The sequence below is a fragment of the Zosterops lateralis genome (assembly GCF_965231275.1).
Source record: "Zosterops lateralis genome assembly, chromosome: 11".
Taxonomy (NCBI): Eukaryota; Metazoa; Chordata; class Aves; order Passeriformes; family Zosteropidae; genus Zosterops; species Zosterops lateralis.
In genome coordinates this window covers 2,525,278-2,546,001 of record NC_139771.1, presented here as the reverse complement: position 1 = coordinate 2,546,001, position 20,724 = coordinate 2,525,278, and the positions used below count along the sequence as shown (strand labels likewise).

The window sequence follows — 20,724 nt, the reverse complement described above, 5'->3', positions numbered from 1 at the left end:
CTCCCCTCACTGCTCCGTCTGGTACTTGCCATCAATAGTCACCCAGGGTGTGAAAAGGCACAGGGTAAGTGAGCCAAATCCCATAATTATTTAATATATTCAACCATAGGATTGAAATGGGCCCATTACCAAGGAAATAGGCTGCTAGAAATCTTCCCTGCTCTTCTTTGAGCACCAACCCAAACACAGGAAAGGCTTTGCCATATCTTCCCAGTGGGGGAGTAGAAAGGAGTAGGTCTTGCTTTTTGTTTTGCTTTTGTTTAATTAATATTATTTTCAGAGATTGTTGATCCTGACTTCAAAGAGAAGCCATGTCTCATCTCAGGCTCTGGCACTGCAAGATGCCAGCGTGACCCCACATTTCTGGACAGGTGCTCACACAGGTTTGGATCAAAGCAAGGGAGGCAGCTGCCTTCCACATCCCCATCAACCGCTTCCCAGGGCCGTGGCCAGCAGCTTTCCAACAGGGATAGTGAAATTAATTCATTAATTGCTTCCATCCTTTGGTGTTTCAGGTGGGGCAGGTGGACAAGAACCATCCATTCTGCATTTCTACACCTTCCCAATGCAAAACAGACCATTTTTGGTACTCGAGTGGAGATCTTTTTAATGAACCTGCTTCTCTCACTCTTGCAAAAGCAGAGAGTCCTTCCTGGAAAATACACAGTGGATGGGCTCTGGCCACATGCAGCCCTTACACCAGGGCTGGAGTGTTTCAGCAATGCTCTTCTGAGGTGATGGTGGGATGCAGGGATATCTCACAGCAAACTGAGGCTTGGCGTTTTTCACCAGCAATCAATTCAGACCATAAAAGTTGTACTGCATTAGGAGATCCCCCCTTGTGTTTCAGGTGCAGCTGGAGAATGTCACTATGACTGTAAATGGGGAAATCCTCACTTTACAGGACTGTGAGGCTCAGTAACAGCCATCCTGGGTTCACAGCCAATGCCCTCCTGTCCCCTCCTCCAGGGCCATCCAAACCCACCACTGTGACTCACAAGCCAAAACACACCTCGAGGCTCTTGGGGCCTTGAGCAAAGCCACCAAAAGCTACATTATCGTCCCTGGCTGGCCCCTCACAGAACGGCATCACCTCAGTGTTTGCAAACACTGCCTGCATTGGGGTATGAGGATGAAGACATCACTGGCAGTGCTTGTCCTGGGCTCTCTTCCAGCAGGGGTGACCAATTCCCGGAGAGGCTCTGTGAAGTCATTCTGTCCCAACAGGCCTTCTCTTCCTTGACATCATCAGCCAGGCAAAGCAGGCACAACATGGTCCCCTGCTGTGGGATTTGTTTCCAGAGGCACCTCTAAGGAAGCCTGGCTGCTCACAGAGTGTGGCTGGGTGCACTCAAATGAGGAAACTGCCATGGAGCCCCTCAGGGCTCTCGTTCAATGAGCTGGGTGACACTGGTGGGAAAAGGCTCGGGGAAAGCAGGAAGGAAACAACTCACCCAGCTCAGTCTGTCTTGAACCTGGCTTGGGAACATCCTCATGCTGCAGACAACCAGGAGTCCATGGGCTCAGCAAAGTCTCTGTCTACCCCAAGGACAAGATCCTGGAGCAGAGGTCCTTGTGGTCCAGAGCAGGAATGCATGTGGATGCAGAAACCTTCATTTAAACGAGAGAAACAAGACATTAGTGATGAACGCCTTCCAGAGGGATTCCAATAGGAAAGGAGGCACTCACCCCTCACTGCAGCAAGGGTTTCTCCTCCAGTCCCTTTGATGTACAGTGCAACACCCAGGTAGAGAGGGCAAGGAGCTGTCCTGGGAGGTGCTGGGTGCCCAGGCTGCCAACCCTGGGAGTGGGGCATCCCTCAGAGCCAGAGAGCAGCTTGGAGTAGCTCCCAAATTTAACAGGAGTGGGGGCTGAGCTCCTGTGTTGGAAGTATTTTAAGTTTTTTTCTGGGCTGGCATCTTCACCTCCTCGTCCACCCCAGCAGCACCCGCCATGGTTTTACCCAAAGATACTCCCAGTATAGCTTGCCCTGCAGTGCTGGGGCTGCATCCTGCCCTTCCAAAAGCTTTTCTTTGCTCAGGATGCCCCTGCCAACACACCCACAAACACTCACCTTCTGCCCCAGTTTCCAAATCAAATGTTTTAATTTAGGACTGGATGAATTTTTTCAAGTGGGGGAAAAAAATGACAGACAGAAACTGGAATTTCTCTGCCTTCTTCCAAAAACTAGCATGAGCCATTGCTTTACTTTTTAAAGTTCTTAAGAGATTAACCAGAAAATTAAAAACATTTGGTCTTTTCATTTCTTCTTCCTCTCTTTTTTTTGCTACAACAAAAAGCAAAAGAAGAAGAGAAAATCATTTACAAAAGGGAAAATCTTTCATTTCTCAAGTACAACACAAGCAAGATTTTTAGTCTTTTTCAGCATCTTCACTTGCTACCTTCTTACTCCTAGAATTCAGCAGAACAGGGAGATATCTTAAAAAGATTCAAGAAAAAAAAGAGCTCAATTCCAGAGATTCTAGCTTCTTGTGCCCAAGAGATGTTGGCAAAACTTACTGATACTTGAAGTCAATATACTAGTGCTGGAACAGTGATGGTGGTGGCAATAGCCAGGAATTGATTTGAAATTAATTAGATTTGATGGTGTTTTTTCCATTTTATGTTCCCTTTCATGCCATTGGGGCTCAATAAGAGGCTGTAATGAAACCCCTTTGAGGCTCAAAACTCTCAACCAGAGACAGTAACATTTCTCCAGGCTGGGGACAGTGGCAAAGCCACACACAGCTGCTGTGAAGCTGCGTAGCTGGGGTTTGCTCCTTTGACTTCCAAACACAGTGCAATTTGAGAATAAGTTTCCCCTGAGCAACTTCCATCACCAAGTCCAAGATAATAATGGATCTCTTGATGGCTGCTCTGCCAGCAAGAGAGGATGCACTCAGGAACGACTGGACCTGTCCTGAATGCTGGTGGTCAGCTGCCCACAGTTTGTTCAGGTGGCCAGGGAAAACCAGCTTGGGAATGAGGTGTCCTTGCATGTCCCAGAGTGACAGAAAGAAAACATATCACATGAAAGTTGTGTGTAGCTCAACGTGCTTTAGAGGTGCTCTTTAAGGGGCCTACAAGCTCTTGCAAATCAAATGCACCTAAATACCAAACGGATTTCAACCTAATTCCAGAGGTAACACCACCTACTCACATGCCAAAGCAGGGAGCAGACGGCTTGCTAATTAACGTGTCTCCTTCATGAATATTGCACTTCCCGAGGAGGAATTTGGTGCTCAAGCAAAAGGCTGCTGAAAGCGAGCCAAGCTGAGCAGCAAGGATGCTTTGAAACTGCTGAGATCCCTCTGGCAGGGCTGGTGCTAAAGCCAGCCCCTGGTTTTCACACCCACTGAGTAAGTCAGTGGGTGCTACCCGGGTGCCACCTCCAGAACACACACTCAACTCAGCCACATTTTGGGGGACACAGCAGAGGTGGTGGCAGGGATGGGAAGGGGAAACACAAAACCACAGGATGTTTGTGGTTCTGAATCTCTGACATTTGACACTACCTAGGGCCTGACCTTTTTTAACCCACAACCAAACTCTTCCCCTAGAACCTTCTGGGAGCTTCCTCTGGCTGCAATACCTGCCCCAGCACTGTCCTATTTTCTCTTGTAAGCAGCCATCTGGGCAGTGTCCTACAGTCCCATCCACACACAGCTGTCACACAGCCCAGGGAAGGGCCAGCACACCCCCACACAGTGTGCTGGGAAGAGCCAGCTTTGCCAGCCCAATTGCCTGCCCAATTAGGCAGGTTTCCCTCAGCCAGGGCTTTCAAGGCTCTCCCATGATGAGGTATTACCTTGGTCTCTTATTTGTTTCCCCTGACATCCTCCTTTGATGTTACCCCATGAGACTGAGCAAGGAGCCACCACAGAAACCTCACCAAGATACAACTGGCATTCTCAGAATGCAGCAAGGTTCTTTGGTGTCCTTCCCACAGCAGCATCCCTGCTCCCACTTCAGCACAGCTCAGATGCCTGGTCCTCCAAAACCCATGTGGTGCCTAAATCCTGCTGGTCTTGTGTACGGTTCGATCCTGAAATAGAAATTACACTCCTAAGTCCACCCAGGAATCTCACTTTAGTAGTTGTAGTTGAACTGGGCAAGGAAAGCCAGGTCTGACCACATTAAAAGGGTTCCTGCCTTTTTAACCAAAGTGCTGGAACTGCAGCGCTGGGGTCAAACAGCTCATCATTTCAGGTTCCTGCAAGGTCAGCCATGGTGCTGACAGTGCTGGAGAGCAACCAACCAACAGTTCCAACAACATCAATCAACACCAGTGACCTACCAATAGTCCTATCATGGCCTCATTTGGAAGAGGCTTCTAGAGGTACCAAATAGGGCCCTTTGGACTATGCCACATCTCTAGAGGAGATCATCTTCATCACTGGCCAAGCCAGCTCCTCCTCTTCAGACATTAAATTCAAGGGCTGTGTGTGAGTTCTCCCACAGCCTGACTGTTGGCATTCAGCCCGTGACAAACAGCCACCCCAGCAGCAGGCTCCAAGCTGAGACTGGATCCCACACCATTAAAGCCACTTCTGAGAAAATACACAGCAGATGTTATTACCCCGTGGGACAAGCAGGCTTCAGAGACCTGTTCTGTAGCCTTTTCTGGACAATCACCCTTTAAATTTAGCTCTTACTACACATGTGCATGAAATCTGCTTAGCAGAGCAAAAAATCCCAGAAAATTCATTCAGTCTTCATTACCATTTCCAGCATTGTACAAACAGCCTCCCTAGCCACTGGAAAGTCTGCCTTTACCCAGCCAAAATGTTCCTTTGCAAGTCATTTGAGCTCTTACCTCAGAAAACTCCTTTTCTGCCTGCACACACAGGGAAGGAGCTGTAATCTAACTTTATTATGGTCATGCATGTGCTGTTGCCATGGAAATGGACATGATGCTACTGGATCCAACTGCAGCATGGCTAGGCACAGGCAGGGACCACAGCCAGGATCCTTGAGGCAATGCTGCTGGAGAATCCCCCTTGGCCAGCTTGCTAAAAAATCCCCCAACCAACAGTAGTGAAACCCCCTCAGACTAGGAACTCAGAGTAGGACCAGTGGCAAGTACACCAGAGACCACTGGAGACCACTTGACACTTACAGTGGTAGCAGTGCAGCTCTTGCTTTGACATTAGCTCCACTGGAAAGTTATTAAGTCAAGGGAAAAACATCTCCAAATATTTCTTGTTCTTCAGGTAACTGTGCTCAAGGACTTGGTGTCTTCAATCATTTGTCCAGTAAACTCAGCCCTGTGCAGGTGTGACATGGGCCACCACAAGAAGAGAGAAAGTCCTTGCAGTGAAAAGGACATACCCAGCCTGATGCACCTTTCTCAGACTTGAACCTGCAATATGCAGCCCCTCAGGAAAGTAACAGCAGCCTTGGTGATGGGGTTATTTCTACAGAGCCTGGAGGACAAGCTTAAGTTATGATAATAACAGGGTATAAAATCCTGGGGAAGCCATCCTCTCTTAAGCATGATGGGAACCATCTTTGCCAGGGGAAGCAGAGTTTAAACCATGGCTTGCCAAAAGCTGCCTGCCAGGGAAGGATGGGTCTACACATGCTCCTGATTCTTCTTCTAAGCTCCTTGCATCCCTCACAATTGCTGCTGGAAACAGGAGATGCTTCCAGTCAGACACACAAAGGCTGTACTTATCTCCTCCTCCCGGTCTGTGCTCAAGCCCTGTGTTAGGCAGGGCTGGGGACAAGTCCAAAGCCAAGGTTCAGGCTGTGCCAAAAAGGACCACATTCAATCCTGCAGCAACCTGCCCCATGGGGCAGGATGGAGAACAGCTGTCCTGGAGCTAAACAACAGCAAGGGCTTTGTAAGTATGGAAAGATGAGAGACAGACAAGCCCTGTGAGTTTAGGGGTTACCAGCATGTCAAGCAGAGAGGGCTCCATGTTCAAAGCCAGACTGCACAGAGGCTTCGATCAAGCTCATCTAGTGAACAGGCTTATCCATGGCAGGGAGTTGGAACTCAATGATCTTTAAGGCCCATTCTAACCCAAACCATTCTATGGCTCTATGATTATGCAGATGGTGAAGGAAAGTAGAATAAAAACTTGATCCACTGAAGACAGAGAGAGAGCAAAGCTTCAGCTGTCACATGTGGGCTTTCAGGAGCAAAAATGCTCCTCTAAGGGCAAAGGAAGGAAGGAAGGGCATCACAGCACCAACTGCCCACTGATGTCCAACTGCTCCATCTCTCTGGGCTCTGTGGGGACTGTCAGTGCTCCAAACGCCTCAGCCTTGAGCAGCACGGAAATGTCAGGAGTGCACCCAGTGCCTGTCCCCAAGGTTCAGCTCTTCATGTGGGCAGGAAGGCTTTCAGCATCCTGCCATGCTGGAGCCAGCATGAGTTATCTCCCAGGCTGGTGTTTGGGCCATGGCAAAGGGAGATTCCACATCAGGCACAGGGCTCTGTGCTGCACCCTGAGCTGCTGGCCTGCATGGCTGAGCTCCCCACTCACAATTACACATCTGCCCCTTCCTCTGGCCCTTTCATCGTCCCAGACATGCAATACCAACCAAACCTGGCAAAGGCCTCTCATTTACCTTCCCAAGGGTTGAAAGAACCTCGCCAGTATTTATAGCAGCAGATCAAGCCAGTAGTGCACTGGCTGCTTTGAGGAAAATAGCTGAGGCTTTTCTGAGTCCAAGATTATTTATCATTCATCAAATTGGGTTCCAGCCTCCTCCTTCAATTTTATGTGTTTTTTCTCCTAAAATATGGATTTTAGTTTATGATGAGGTTTTGCCTAAGGATTAAAAAGAAGGACACAGAAAGGCAAAACAGGAGAAAAGAAAAGAAGATGATAAAACTAGGCATTCTGTAAAAACAACGAAATTTTCAGTGAACAGAATTTACTCTCGCAGAAACCAGCAAAGGCCAGGACATCAACAAAAGTGGCAGTGCACATTTTTAATGAATTACTTCACATATGAATTGCTCAGTGGTTCTTGATCCAGTTTACACCAACACCTCTACCAGAGCCAAGGTGTCACAGCTGACAGGAAGTGTCCTAAATTGGCTGTAGGACCAAGTATCCTGTCAGAAGGATCCCTCTGGGAGGGCTGGAGCAGGCAGGAGAGGCAGGAAAAGACACTTGGCTGATGCAAGACTCCTGCTTGGAGCACCTTCCTCTCCTGTCAGCCACCTGGAGCACATCTGACACAGCCAGCTGACCACAGGGCCATGAGAAAAGGATGGGATCTACAACTGAATTACCACATCTATTTTCTCCAGGGCTTGCCCAGGACTGAGTCATGCCAAGACAAGCCTTTGAGCAGGGTCTAGACCTGGGCAGATAAAAGCAGTGTTATTTGTGTGTTTGCTTGAATCAGCCAGAGAGAAAAGCACACAACGCATCAAATCCTGCAAAATAAATACGGCACTGTAGCGGTTTACCCAGGAGAGATGTCCTGGGAAATGCTCTCCTTCATTCATCATCTGCCCAGGGAGGAGAAACCACATTGCAAGAACCAGCCATGGCCAGAGGAGAGATGCCAAGGCACAGGACACCCTGTGCCCACCAAAAAGTTGTGGTGGTGGCTGGGGCAGACAGTGCCCAGCATTATACAGGGCTGGGAGTGAAATGACAGGATCAGATCTTTCTGGCATTGTTCCTCCTTGGTCTTCCCCTTTTCCCTTAGAGAAAGGCACCTCCACAGCAGAACAAAACTCCTGACTCAGAGGTGGGAGAAAAAGGGATGATCCCAGCACCAAAAGCAAGGCAGAACTGACTACAGTTACATCCCACTTGACATGAAGCTGCAGTGTGCACATGGTCTTTTCCCCCTGCACAAGGGACCCCGTGCTGTGAGGTCAGGGTAAGAATTACCAACAGATGCACAAGCACACTCTCCTACAGTGTTCCAAGCCCTGAATAGGGAAGGAAAACATCCAGGGGAGCTTCTTCCCTGAGCAGAGTCTTTTGGGAGAGCCACCATAAAGGCTCTTCTAATGCAGTCAGGCAGGCATTTCCCATTTCCCTGGTTACTCCAGCAATGACTGCTCTCTCCCCTGTGTTACAGGTATTCTCCACTGCTGCAGGATCACGTCAGGACAAGCTTTGCAGTCCCCAGGGCTTTAGCAAGTGCAAGTCAGACAGGCAGAGCCTGAGTGTGTCTCTTTCACGCCAAGGGGAGGGAGAGACAGAAAGAACCACTTAAAAATGAGGAAAAACAAGTTCACGAAAGGGGTGCTGTTTCATGGAATCAAATCCACCACAAAAATCCAAACCCAAACCTGATACCAGGATGTTGGTGGGAAGACGGCTAAGAGCAGACTTAGGATGGAAGACCAGGAAGAGGGTGAGAGCAGCACTTGCAGTAAGGGACCATGATTGGAAAGAGAAGAACCAGGCTGAGGAAGACACCAGGAAAGGCAAGAGACACCTCCACAGCAAGAAACAGATGGTCCAAAATGACAGGCAGGTCCTTGCACGTCACGTCAGGCACCCTGGGTAAATATTCACTGCTGACATTTCACACCTACACAAGGCTGCATCATCACATCTCAACACCCAGAAGGGGAGAAAACATCCTAGCTGCACTTGTCCCCAGTGCCAGATCCTCCAGCCCAGATCTCTGGAATTAGACTTCAGGTCTATTCCCTGGAGAGTCTAAGTGGAAGGTCTGTGTGTGAGGAAAGGGAGTCCAGTTCAATTGTTTTGCTGCTCTGAAGAGCTGCTATGCCTGAAACATTTCCACTCTGGAGGTCTCCAATTTATTTGGTCACTTTTCCTTTGCTGTTCAGTCCAGGACAAAAACTTGCAAGGATTTTCCAGGGGCAAAAAAGTTCTTGAATTCTCCTTGATTTCCTCTTCAACCCAAGGATCTCAGCAGCCTTCCAAGGCTTGTGGTGAAGGGCCACATCACCTGGAAGGGGACACCATGAACATCAACGAGTCATTTTGTCATCCAAGGCCAGAGGGGAAGCAAAGAGGTAACATCACAGCAACAGCTTGCCAAGCTAGGGTGTATGATTTAGAGAGTCTTTTCCTTCCTGACATCTTAGAAATTAGCTCTGATGTCCTAATGCCTTGATCATTCGAGAGTTTATCTTCCCCCATCTTCACAAGCTTCAACGCAGGACAAACTGAGCAGCTTCTTACTTGACTGAAAAAATGCTGAATAAAACAAGATGACTAGGATTTAGGAACTGGGCAAAATGGATTCAGATCTTGCTGGAAGCAAGAGGAAGTTGCACCTGAATGCAATTCCAAGGGAGTGCTTTGGGCACAGGGGAGCAGCAAAAATCCCAGCACTGCCCTGACCAAAGTCAGGTTATCTGTGATGGACTCAGGGTACAGGAAGTAACATTTTTTTGCAAAGTTGCTGTTCACCACTCACAGCAAGTCAGTAGATGCTGGCTGGCAGCAAATACCATCTTGCTGATGTTGCAGAATGACTCCCACTGAAGTGCAAAATTGATTCCCAAAATTTCCACCTTTGGTTAAGAAAATTTTCCCCAATGCTATCGAATGAGAAGTCAGTCATATTTCAACAACAGCAGGGAAATCATAACCACTTGTCCTTTGGAAGGCCAAGAACAACTAAGCAGTAAGTAACAAGCAGTTTCAAACAGGACAATAAATATTCTCTTTGTCATTAAAAAATGGTCATTTTTTCCCCCTCAAAGACCCCAGAGATCTCTAATCATGAATGAACACGAGAAAATTGCTGCTTGATTCCTCCTCCACAACATGACTGAGAATATGAAAACATCTATTTGAAAAAAAACCCCAGAATTATCTCTAAAAGAGCAATGAGGCTCCAAGGTCCTGATAACAGATGTGGCCATTACACTTTTTATACCTGCATTGCAAAATGAGTTGGTGCTATAAGGGCAATTAATATCTTCCACCCCAAAACATTTCTATCAGATCTGGAGTCTGCTGGAAAACAAAGGCACTTTTTATGGGAAAAGATTCACAGTTGTTTTTCTATCCACACATGTCAAAATTGGAGTGGCAAATCAGGAAAAACAACTAATCAGAGAATGTAATAGTATAACCATTTCCACCAAGGTACTTGTCCATCCTTGTCCAGTGACTGTGTAACCTGGCACAGCTCACAACCCACCTGGGTTCTGGGCAGAGGGAAAGTTTTTTGTGTAGCATGTACTCCAAACACTTCCTTAACACCTGCAACAGTTATGACACATTTCCAAGAGCTGTCAGCTCTACCTCAGCTCTCAATCACCTCAAGAAAGGTAGTCAGCATTTCTTCTAGACCCACCTCAGTTCCTGATGGAAGGTACATAACCATGGCACACACAGCACTGCTTCCAGTAACATCAGCTCCTTCAGCTTGGAAGCCAAGAAGGAGTTTTATTGACCTTGGTCATAAGATTTAATAATTTAGACCTCCAAAACGGCCCACACAAAATGAGTTTGTGCAGAAACACTGGATGGGCTTTGAGAAGAGCAGGCATCTGCCCTGGACTGAGGATATTCTTGCTGCATTAAAACCCAGCTCCTTCAACAAGAGCTTACACTAATTAAGTGTTTCCTAACAGCGCAGATGTTCTGTTCCAGAAAACTGGGGTGAAGCTGGAGGGCCACACTCCCTAACCTTCACTCACAATATTCTGAGCCATTTTCAGCTCTACAGCATGAAACCTCACTCTCTAGGGCAGCACAGAGACTCCAAGCATGGAGTCCAGAGGACGCAAATAGTTGAAGTCAGCCAGCCCAGAGGCTTTCCACAAACATCATGCACCAAAGACAAGTTATTGAAAGCTTCTCTTCACAGCCAGGCATCTGCTGCTCACCCAGCCACACCACAGCAACTACCTGATAAACTCACTTCTACTCAAGCCTGTAAGCTTTTGTTGCAGAAGACACAACTGAGGGCATTTAGATAAGAGATGGCATTTAAGATAAGACAAACTATGATAATCCCCTGATTATGCCTCCCATGCAGCCTAATCTGTCCCCACAATCTGCACACAGAGACCACCAAAGCACTGTTCCCACACCACTGGATGACCCACGACCCACAGACCCCCAGGCATGATCCAAGGAGTGCTGGATGATGAAGGGCAGAAGAAGTGCACACAGCTTGGCCAATCTCATCTGACTTTGATCTGCAGCTTATTGTCTTGGCGTGGTTTAGGGAGCTAATCCTCCCCTGTTGCTGGAAGAGGACACGACCTCCCCAGCTTTCTTCAGCTGCACAGCCCCACACAGCATGGGGTGGGGGGAACTGAGCTGCCTAGGGGCAGGTCAAGTTCACAAGCTCAGGGGAAGTGTTGAGCATGTCCAAATTGTGTGGATTTTGTCTGAAATCCTTCTACTCCACAGCAGCCAGCCTAAGCAGCCAGCCTCACCTCCTGGGTCCTTCCCCTGCCTATTGCAGCAGCCTCTCCTCATGCCCTGAGCCACCCTGGGCAATGGTGAAAGTGTGGGTACCACACTTTGTGGGTATCAAACACATTAGAGGAAGATGTAACACTGCCTGAGCAACCCACTTTGTGCAATGCAGGTGTAACCCAACCAAGCACGGCAGATCCTATCCAGCACAGGCTGATCTCATCAGCATAAGCCCCATGGGTTAGGTTTGAGAGGCGACTTCACGCTCACACATACATTATCAGGAACACACCATATCTGGCACTTGATGGACAACAAGAAATGCTTTTTCTTGCACTGTACAAGCCGAGTCACCAAGCCACACAGCACTGATGGCAGAGGACCTCACTACCTGCCCCCATCCCAGCATCCTGCCTGGAATGGCAGATTCCCACCAGCCGTGGCCGATCAGAGCAGTGGGAGAGCAGTGAGAGGCTGGGAAGGAAAACTTAACTTTGGGACTTGCACCTGAAGCCCACCACTGTAAACCAGTCTCAAAGTGGTGGTGATAGTCTGATCCACACCTGATGCTTGAAGAAAGATGTGGTTGTCAGGAAATGCAAATCCTAGTAGCAAATTCTGAGCATATTCAGGGTGAGCCAAGAAAATGGACTTAAAGCAAGGACACACTCCTGGTCACTCAGCACAACACAATAGGGAGAAAGGCCTTTTATCAAGAGATGCAGTCTGCGAGAAGAAAAAAGGAGAGAAGGATCCCTCCCTTCTCAGAGGTCTCCAGTGAACCTAACAGGCATGAAACACTCAGGAGACAAAGAGAAAGAAGGAAGACACAAAATCCAAGTGTAGAAACCATCCTGTGAAGAGTCAACAAGGGAGGAGGTTTGGTGTGGGAGACAAGAAAGCCTCTTGAGAAAGCACTCAAGAGATGAAGCTTAAGATGCACAGGAAATGAAACAGCACTCAGAGCTCTGCACCTGGGCTGTCACCAACCAAACACATTTCAACACAACCACAAGCTATTTCCTCAGCCAAGCACAGACACTGGTGAGGGATGCAGGCAACTGTGAGGACATGTCTTTAGGATGCTGTTCTGCAATCTCCAAAGAGACTGGTTCACCCTCAGCTGCCTCTGTTTTGACTGACATTTCTATCTCCCGGACTGTAACAACAGAGAGGAAAACATCACTACAATGGGGTTTCTTGTAGCTTTCCATAACAGCAGGTCTTTCATCAGTAAGTCTGGAACCACTTAGCTTTGACTTCCACACCACCCCTTTCATAGAAATATTATCCCTGTCTATGGAGAAAAAGGCCTAGGTCTCCAGGGTCACCAGCTCCAGCTCAGGATAGGGAGTCCAGAGCCAAACAAAACTTTCACTGTAACACCACATCCCTACCCAGCACCCAAACTCTGGGGTGCCTCCCAGTAGGAAAAGCCACAAGTGTCCCAAGGGACAGTCAAAAGAAACAGAAACACAGGTGCTGATCTTGACTCAGCCTCTGCAGCTGCAAAGCTGAGTTCCACGCAGGCTGCAAAAGCCAGTTGAGGCAGTGGCAGAACAGCTGGATCCTCCAGCCACACTACACTCCCACTGCCAGCAGCACCCAGCCAGCTTCAACCAAACCTATCTCACCATGTTCAAGGTGGAGGTCACAGCACAACCACCTGTAGGCAAGTGCCACGGTCTAAAACGAGTCACTCCACCTTCCAGTGAGTCAGGATCCCTGTCCATGAAGAGTGGTCAGAGTATGACCTCTCCCATCTCACAGGTGTCCAGCAAAGACCCCGAGGATGCCTGTGCAATGATAGGATTATGAGACATCCCCCATCTATGTGACAGCTTCCATCAGACAGGAGAGCAGGGAAACCTTCCAGCAGGGATATGGTGGGTCTCCAGGAAGGATTATCAACCGGAGAAAAGGAGTGTTTCCAGCACTGTCACAGACTCTTGGATGTAGTTTGACTCACACACATACCAGAAGACACAAGGGCTACATGTTTTTCCCTCCAGCTCTGTGTTGTCTCACAGGACTGGGCCTGAAATCCTTTTGAAAGGGGTTTTGCAAATCCCACCAACTAGGAGCTCAGCTGTGGGGTCTGCAGAAGCCCATCACTGCCAGGCTGTGAAGAGGAACATGGTGCACACAGTTCTCAGTCAGGCCAGGCTTCTTGAGAGGCTACAGGAAAATAGAAGCAAACAAAAATCAGAGTGGGCCAATAGCCCCGGCTAAGCTTTTCAGGGGGGTGCAGCCAAGTTTTTCCTCTTAAATTTTCACATCTACTGCTTTCCTTAGCATTTCTGACATGTTTTCCTGGCTTTACCTGGTGGTTATGCTGGAGGGTGATGAGAGGTTTCCAAGAGCATGTCATCACTCTGGAGCAGAGTCTATACCACCTGATGGACTTCATCCCTGCATGAGAATAAAGACCACAGAATTAAACACAACCTCACAAAGCCTCCTGGAAAAACCATCTTCCACACTTTGCACCACCAGCCAATTTTTTTTTCAGATGTGACAGGACCCATTTGACCACCAGCTGCAGGGACAACATGCAACATATCCTGCAAGGCCACCAGGCAGCTTTACATCCAGCCAGGATGAAAATTCAAGCAAAGAAAAGGTTTAGGAAAAAGGAAAAAAAAGTGTTGTGACTAAGAGGAAAGGAGGCATTAGAGCCTCTTCAGCACAACAGTCCTGTAAATGATTGCAAAGATGCTGTGTTGAGGCAAGAACAGTTTCACTGCTGTGCCTCTGCACTCACAGTGGTTTGCATTTGGACACCTCATCAGAGCTGATAACCTTGGAAGGGGCCTCCTGAGCCATCTGACCCCAACCCCAGCTCTGAGCAACCCTCCCGTAGGTACCTGATTTTCCCTCCAGTGAAGCAAAGCTCCCAGGCAGCCAGCTGGGACTTAACTACTCAATCTGTGCAGCTGGGAAGGCAAAGGGTTAAATCCCTTCCAAAACCCCTTTTGTCTAGCCACAGGGGCTCATTTTAACTAACTTCAGGGATTTCAGTGAAGTTATTAGTTACAGGGGTACAGATAGATGTGGATGGATTATAGCAGCACTCCTAAGTTTGCCAAGGAACTGACTTCAGAAGAACTGATGCATGTTCTTAAAAATAATTTTCATGTAGCTTAAGAGTGAGCAACAGCAAGAAAGGAAAAAAAACCCACTTAATTAAATAGTTAAATCCCATAAAATTTCTCACTGGATAAAAACCAAAGATTGCTCAGCAGGAAGAAGACAAAGGGATCCTAAGGAGAGGAGTGGCCATCGCAGGGTAGCTCGGCACATTCCAAAAGCCACAGCTCATCAAAAGCCCTGGGGTGATTCATGCCTTGGGGAAAGCAGAAATACCTGGGGAGGAGGTGGAGCTAGATTCAGCATCTCCCTGGTGGGCAGAAAAGGAAAGTCTCACCTGTCTGCACAGGCAGGAGGGTTTCAGGAGGATGGAGACAGGTTACAGGGAGCCACAGGAAAGGTAAGTATGCCACACATCAGGAATAAAGCTGGTTCATTGCCAAATCCTGCACTCTGGCTGCAGAGACTGGGAGAAGACGCTCACAGTGAGCAACGTTTGGTTCAGGGTGGTGGGAAGCTGATGAAGGATAAGAAGGGACCCCAGGACATTAAATAAATTCTCGGATAAGAATCAGAGTCATGCTTTGAAAGAGGTTTCTGCCAAGGCCACAGCATGTACTTGCTCCTGGGCTTGGTGGCTGCACTGCCTTGCCACTCACTGCAGACAGACAGACAGACAGACAGACAGACAGACAGACAGACAGACAGACACACTGGCTCCAGCCATGGGAGCCACAGTCCCTTTGTCACTCACTCAGCCTTGAGCTCTCTGACCACTTTAGATACCACAGCAGCCATTTCATGCCAGTCTTGAAGTCAGGGAAAACTTTTTCCAGTGTCTTCTGGAGATTTATCATTTGGTATTTCAGCACCTCTCCACCCCCAGCAACTTCTCCCAGAGCCTGGACTCCCAGGACAGGGCCAGAGCAGCTTGTTGCAGGATGAGCGGCAGCTGATCCCTCAGCTCTTTGATCCAGACTGTGAACTGCTGGGGTGGATTAAGGAAAGAGGACTTCAGATGACCTTCATTAGCTTTCTGCTGCTTCTTCCCCAGCTTGTAAATTAGCAATTATTTGCATCCAAAGGCAGGCAAGCCAACCCGCCGGGGCTGGGCAGAGGCACTTTGCAGAAGGGGGCAAAGGGGCTTTAATTTAAGTGAGGGGAAAAAAAGACTTTCCGGTCTACCGGGGCCAGGCTGGAAAATCCAGACAACACAGATGCAACCTGGCTTTCCCCTCCCCTCTGGTGCCACAGTGGAGCCGGTACAGGGCTGGCCAAAGGACCACGTGAGATTTCAAAGCTGCCTCCCAACTTTAATAGGTGGGAGAGGAGGAAGGAAAACAGCCCCTCAATCACCACACCGATTTTCATTGCTATTAAATACAATCATCCCTGCTCTCTTTCATCTTCACTTCTCTGAGAGCTGGCAATGAAGGCAGCACACAGTGAGGAGAGGCAGAGTGGGGGAATTGCAGCAAAGAATGCAACCTCCAAAATGCTCTGCCAACCCACGGGGAGGGAACACAGGAAACAGGAAAATCAACAGGCCCACTGCTATCAAAGTGTGGGGAAAGGGACCAGACACCGAAACTTGCTCAGCTTTGTTTCTTGCCCTCACAACAGCTGCAATGTCTCCAGAGCACTCTGAGCCTGCTCAACACCACCAACAGCTCCTCTCAAAGGTTCTTAAGAGTTTTCAGCATCCTCTGCAGCACAGAGCATGGACCACACCTCCCATCTCCCACCTGGGCTGCCAAATTTAGAACACCAATCCCATGGCCCACTCTTATTTCTGGCCCTGCTTCACTGTGTGACCTGCAGGTACTCAGGCAAGAATTTCTGCTTCTGTTATGGCATTTTCATGGTCAATCCACCCCTTTGTGCTCAGGTGAGCTCCTCTTCTCTCCAGCAAAGACACTGGGGTGATGAGAAAGGCTGTGCCAGCGGGCAGGTTTTCACTTTTTCCTCAGCACACCTTGCTCCAGACACTTTGTGGTAAGTGTTCCTTTTTAAGATCTATTGATTTCATAAATAATAGAGTAGAATAAAGAAACACATCACACAAATACACTGGTCAAATAATCTCTCCCTTAGGAAACAAACAGTAGCTACAAAGAAAAAAATAGCCCAGCAGGCAAGCATTGATCTTTAAGCAGGAGAGCAAGTGGCATTAGAGTTATTTGTCAATTAACTTAACAGCACATAGGTAGGGCCACATTCAAACAGGTCACCTTGGGGGTCTAGCTCCACAAACAGGAGTCTTGAAGCCTGCCTTTCTCACTCCAGGAGCACTCAGCAGCTTCTGCAACACCACAGCTACTTCTGTCTTGGTTCTACTGACTGATGTCCACAAGGGACAACTGCCAAAAGCCAAAATCTTCATCCCTAACTCCTGGAAAAAGCTCCCAGACCAGGGAAAACCCAGCATGGAATGAGAAACTTTTCCAGCCACAGGTCTGCATCAGAAGACTCTGACATAGAAATCAACACCTACTGCTCCCAGGATGAAAAAAACAGTGTCATCTGAAGTAACCACAGCCTAGAGGAACAAAAGAAAAAGGAAATTCCTAGGCTTTCACAGGATGAAAATTATCTCACTTAACCCTGGTTAGCACAAGACACCTGTTTCACCACAGGGACCAGGTGTAACGGAGACAGGCAGAGCCTTTGTGGCTGTTAGGGCATCTACAGATAGCAGAGTGGATTCACACAAGGGGAACAGCAATGCCCCCTCATTCCCTGCCCATACCATGCTGCCAGCAGGATCTCATCGTGCCCAGCACACTCCAAGGTGCTCATTTCAGCTGAAACAGGCAGAAGTCCCTCCTCCATTGGAAGCTCAGCTCTGGCTGTGAAAACATGAAGGGGGAATCATTGCCAAGAGCAGCCATCCCAGAGGGAAGCCATACCATGCAGGAGCTCCATCCATGCAGCTGCTTAGCTTAACCCTTTGAGTCACCAGATGCAAGAACAGCTACCACCAGTGGCACATGCTCCACAAAGCCACAAGCTCTTGCAGTAAGCAGGATCAGCCTCAGTAGCATTCCCCAGCAGAAATTTGCAGAAAAATCTTCGTACCACACAGAGCACCACTGTATCCTCAGCTTTCCTGGTCTCTGGAAGGCAGCAGTGAGTTATTAGCTGCATAGAAGGTGCCTGCAGGGAGCAGAAACAGCAAGGGAGAACAGGGGTGACAGGTTTTTGGCACCGGATCACGGCACTGATTCAAGCCTAGCATTTTTGTGACAACAGAATGGTGTGTTTCCAGCTGTATTGCATTATCAGGGAGGAAGGGCTGGAGTGAGTATAAAGAAATCTAAAGGTGGTCACTGGGGAAAGACTTCCTTGCAGATGGCAAATTCCTGGCCTTGAGCAGTGGTCACCTGGCCTGTCTCAGCTGCAGCTAAGCTGCCAGAACATGTCCAGGTGTTCACGATACTCATCCCCCACCAGAAACCACCTCACAGCACTCTCTCCCAGCTTGCTGGCTTAACCATGTACCCTCACCTTTGCTCAGAATTGATACTAGACAACTTCAAACTCCACCAGAAGGTGACAGCCACCACTTGTGCAGTGCAGCACAAAGGCTCTCAGCACACCTTTACCAGCAGCACTGGCTGCTGTGCTACAAGGAGACAGGGAGAAAGTAAGGGATGCCAGAGACCTGTACCCTGGAAGCCCATCACTGTCTTCACTGACATCCCACATTCAAACCTCTGACAAGCTCTTCTTTCATGGAACCTATACTTCAACAGAGGAAGTAATTTATAGAAATCTCCCCTGACAAGGAGAACAGGGGGACTGAAGAGTGATGTCTGCCTGCAGTGACAGCTCTGTTGCAGAGTTACAAATCCCAGCTTTCCCTGAGACACATGTAAAACTTCCTACAGCACACTAAACCCAGGTCAAATACACAGAGGAATATCAATAAGAGAATCTTCTTTCCCAGCTTCCTTTCCAAAACTACAGGTGCTCAGGTCAGCAAGAGAAGAAACACAGCCCCGCTCTCACGTCAGAGTGACAAACCTTTGTAAAACGATTAGCTTCCCTCCCCTCCTACTCACTTGTGCTTCAAGAAACACTTGGTTCAAAAGCAGCTCTTTAAAGAGGTTATCTAATAAGTGATTTGTACCACAAGGCTGGCTAGTTTTAGCCCAGCTACTTAGATCATAGTTGGATTTTATTTCCTGGTTAGCTGGCATACTCATGTCCAGTGACGAGCCTGTGGGCAGAGGATGCTCCTGGTCATTGCATTTCCTGGCCAGGAGAGTCAGTACCACAGTGCTCTGCTGTTTCTGCCTATTCAGTAATGAGCTCTGCTGCTGTATCTGTCCAATTCCAGCTCCCAGACAGGAAGGAAAGTGGGCAGTGCTTGAAGATTCTTACTTTTTCACAGATCACGGTTATGTTTAACATGCTCCATACTCACAGCAGCCAAAAAGCCATTTGCAGCAGCACCAGGGTCCCCAGGGGCCAATCTCAGAACAAAGAATCCTTGCTGAAAGTTTAGTGAGGTCATATGTCTGGCAAATGTAATGGCAACAAATTAAACTACTTTTTTAAGAACTTGGCTTCCACCATTCCTTGGAGAACGAAAACAAAATCCTTAACTCTTCAGAGCCTCCCCCTGCACAGAGCTCACCACATGAGGTTTTAAAGGCAGGATTTGTCCTCAAGCAGTGCAGAGGCCATGTCAGTCCAAGGACAAACCACAGGCTGCTCCTCACTTGGCTGCTTCACTGCTCCCTGAGTTAACAGCTTCACAAGTGGGACACTGCAGATGTGCCCACATAAAAAAAAGATCATGAGTGTAAAAATAAAAGTGAGCTTAACTCATTCCAGAGACTACTCTCTCCTCTCACCACAGAAAAACTTGCTGCTTAGTGGATAAAGCATTGGAGCCTCAAGACAAGACAGGCAACAAGATTTGGGTTCCTCAAGATTTTGGGGGTTTTTTTAGGTTGTTGCGCAATTTTTAAGCACAAGGATTAAAATGTCAATCTTGTAGTTTCCAAGCCTTGCCTTCCTCTCAAGCAGTAGCCAGCCTTCAGAAGTGCTGGTACATTTTAACTTCTGTTCCAGGTAAGAGGGTTGTTAAGGGGAAAATGAACCTGCTAAGATGTAGGACAAAGAAGGTAGATAATACTGTCAGAATCTTTTCAGATTACCTTTCTTGCCATCTAAATCATATAGAGATTGTAAAATTGCCTCTCCTCCTGACTCCCCACTCCCATCCACCCTGGGTTACCTCTACAACAACATGGAACAAGAAGTTAAGAATTTTCCCCATCTTCAGCTTTTGATTGGGACAGAGTTATTTTTTTACCTAGTAGCTCCTATGGGGCTGTTTCAGATTTGTGCTGACTTGATAATTCAGGGATGCTTTAATTACTGCTGAGCAGTGTTTACACAGACCAAGGCCTCTTCTGCTCCTCACCCCACCTCAAAACAGGAAGATGGAGGACAAGGAGTTGGGAGGAGACAACCAGGAGAGCTGAGTCCAACTGACCCAGGGGACATTCCGGACCATGTGGCATCACGCTCAGCATATAAAGCTGGGAAAGAGGGAGAAAGAGAGGGCATTCAGAGTGATGGCATTTGTCCTCCCAAGTCAACATTACATGTGATGGAGCCCTGCTGTCCTGGGAATGGCTGAACACCTGCCTGTCCATGGGAAGTGGTGAATAAATTCCACATTTTGCTTTACCTGATCAACTGTCTTTATCGCAACCCACAAGTTTTCTTGCTTTTAGTCTTCTGATTCTCTTCCCCATTCCACTTGGGGTGAGTGAAGGGCTGTGTGGGGATTAGCTACCAACTGGGGTTAAAACACAACACCCTACATCCCACTTGCCCTCAGCATTTGAACACTTAACCTGTGCTCAATTACATAAGCACAATTACATCTTTCAAATGGATTCACCCAGAACATCTGAAAAGGAAAAGCATTTGTATCAAAAGTGCCCAAACGTTGGCACCTCTGGACACACATGAAATGTGTCAATTTTACTGCCATCTTTTCTAAAATACTATATACAAGTTGCTTCTGTGTCTCTTAAGACATTAGAAACTACACATTAAAAGGATGCAAAGGCTATTTTTAAAGTAAATCACAGAATATTCTGAGTTGGAAGGAACCCACAAGGATTATTGAATCCAACAGTTAAGTGAATCCCCATACAGGGATCCAATCCACAACTCTGGCATTATTAGCACCATGCTCTGACCAACTGAACTTAAAAACTGATGTAGGAATGTTTGAATTTTCCACACCCCAATCCCAAAGGCCAGT

The 20,724-nt window shown here is 47.9% G+C and overlaps 1 protein-coding gene across 2 annotated transcripts in view; it reads right to left on the bottom strand.

The window, feature by feature from the left end:
- Positions 1–1,588: 1,588 nt before the first annotated feature.
- Positions 1,589–20,724, bottom strand: part of POC1A (POC1 centriolar protein A) — a 72,794-nt gene continuing 53,658 nt past the window's right edge. Inside the window, exons 12-13 of one of the 2 annotated variants that reach the window (XR_014590841.1) lie at positions 13,666–13,754; positions 1,589–1,611 (exon numbers count right to left, since the gene is read on the bottom strand). The gene's annotated coding sequence lies outside the window, so the exon portion shown is untranslated. Of the gene's footprint in view, positions 1,612–13,665; positions 13,755–17,185; positions 17,282–20,724 lie in introns of those variants that run through there. The other variant, XM_083869107.1, reaches the window with a different exon arrangement.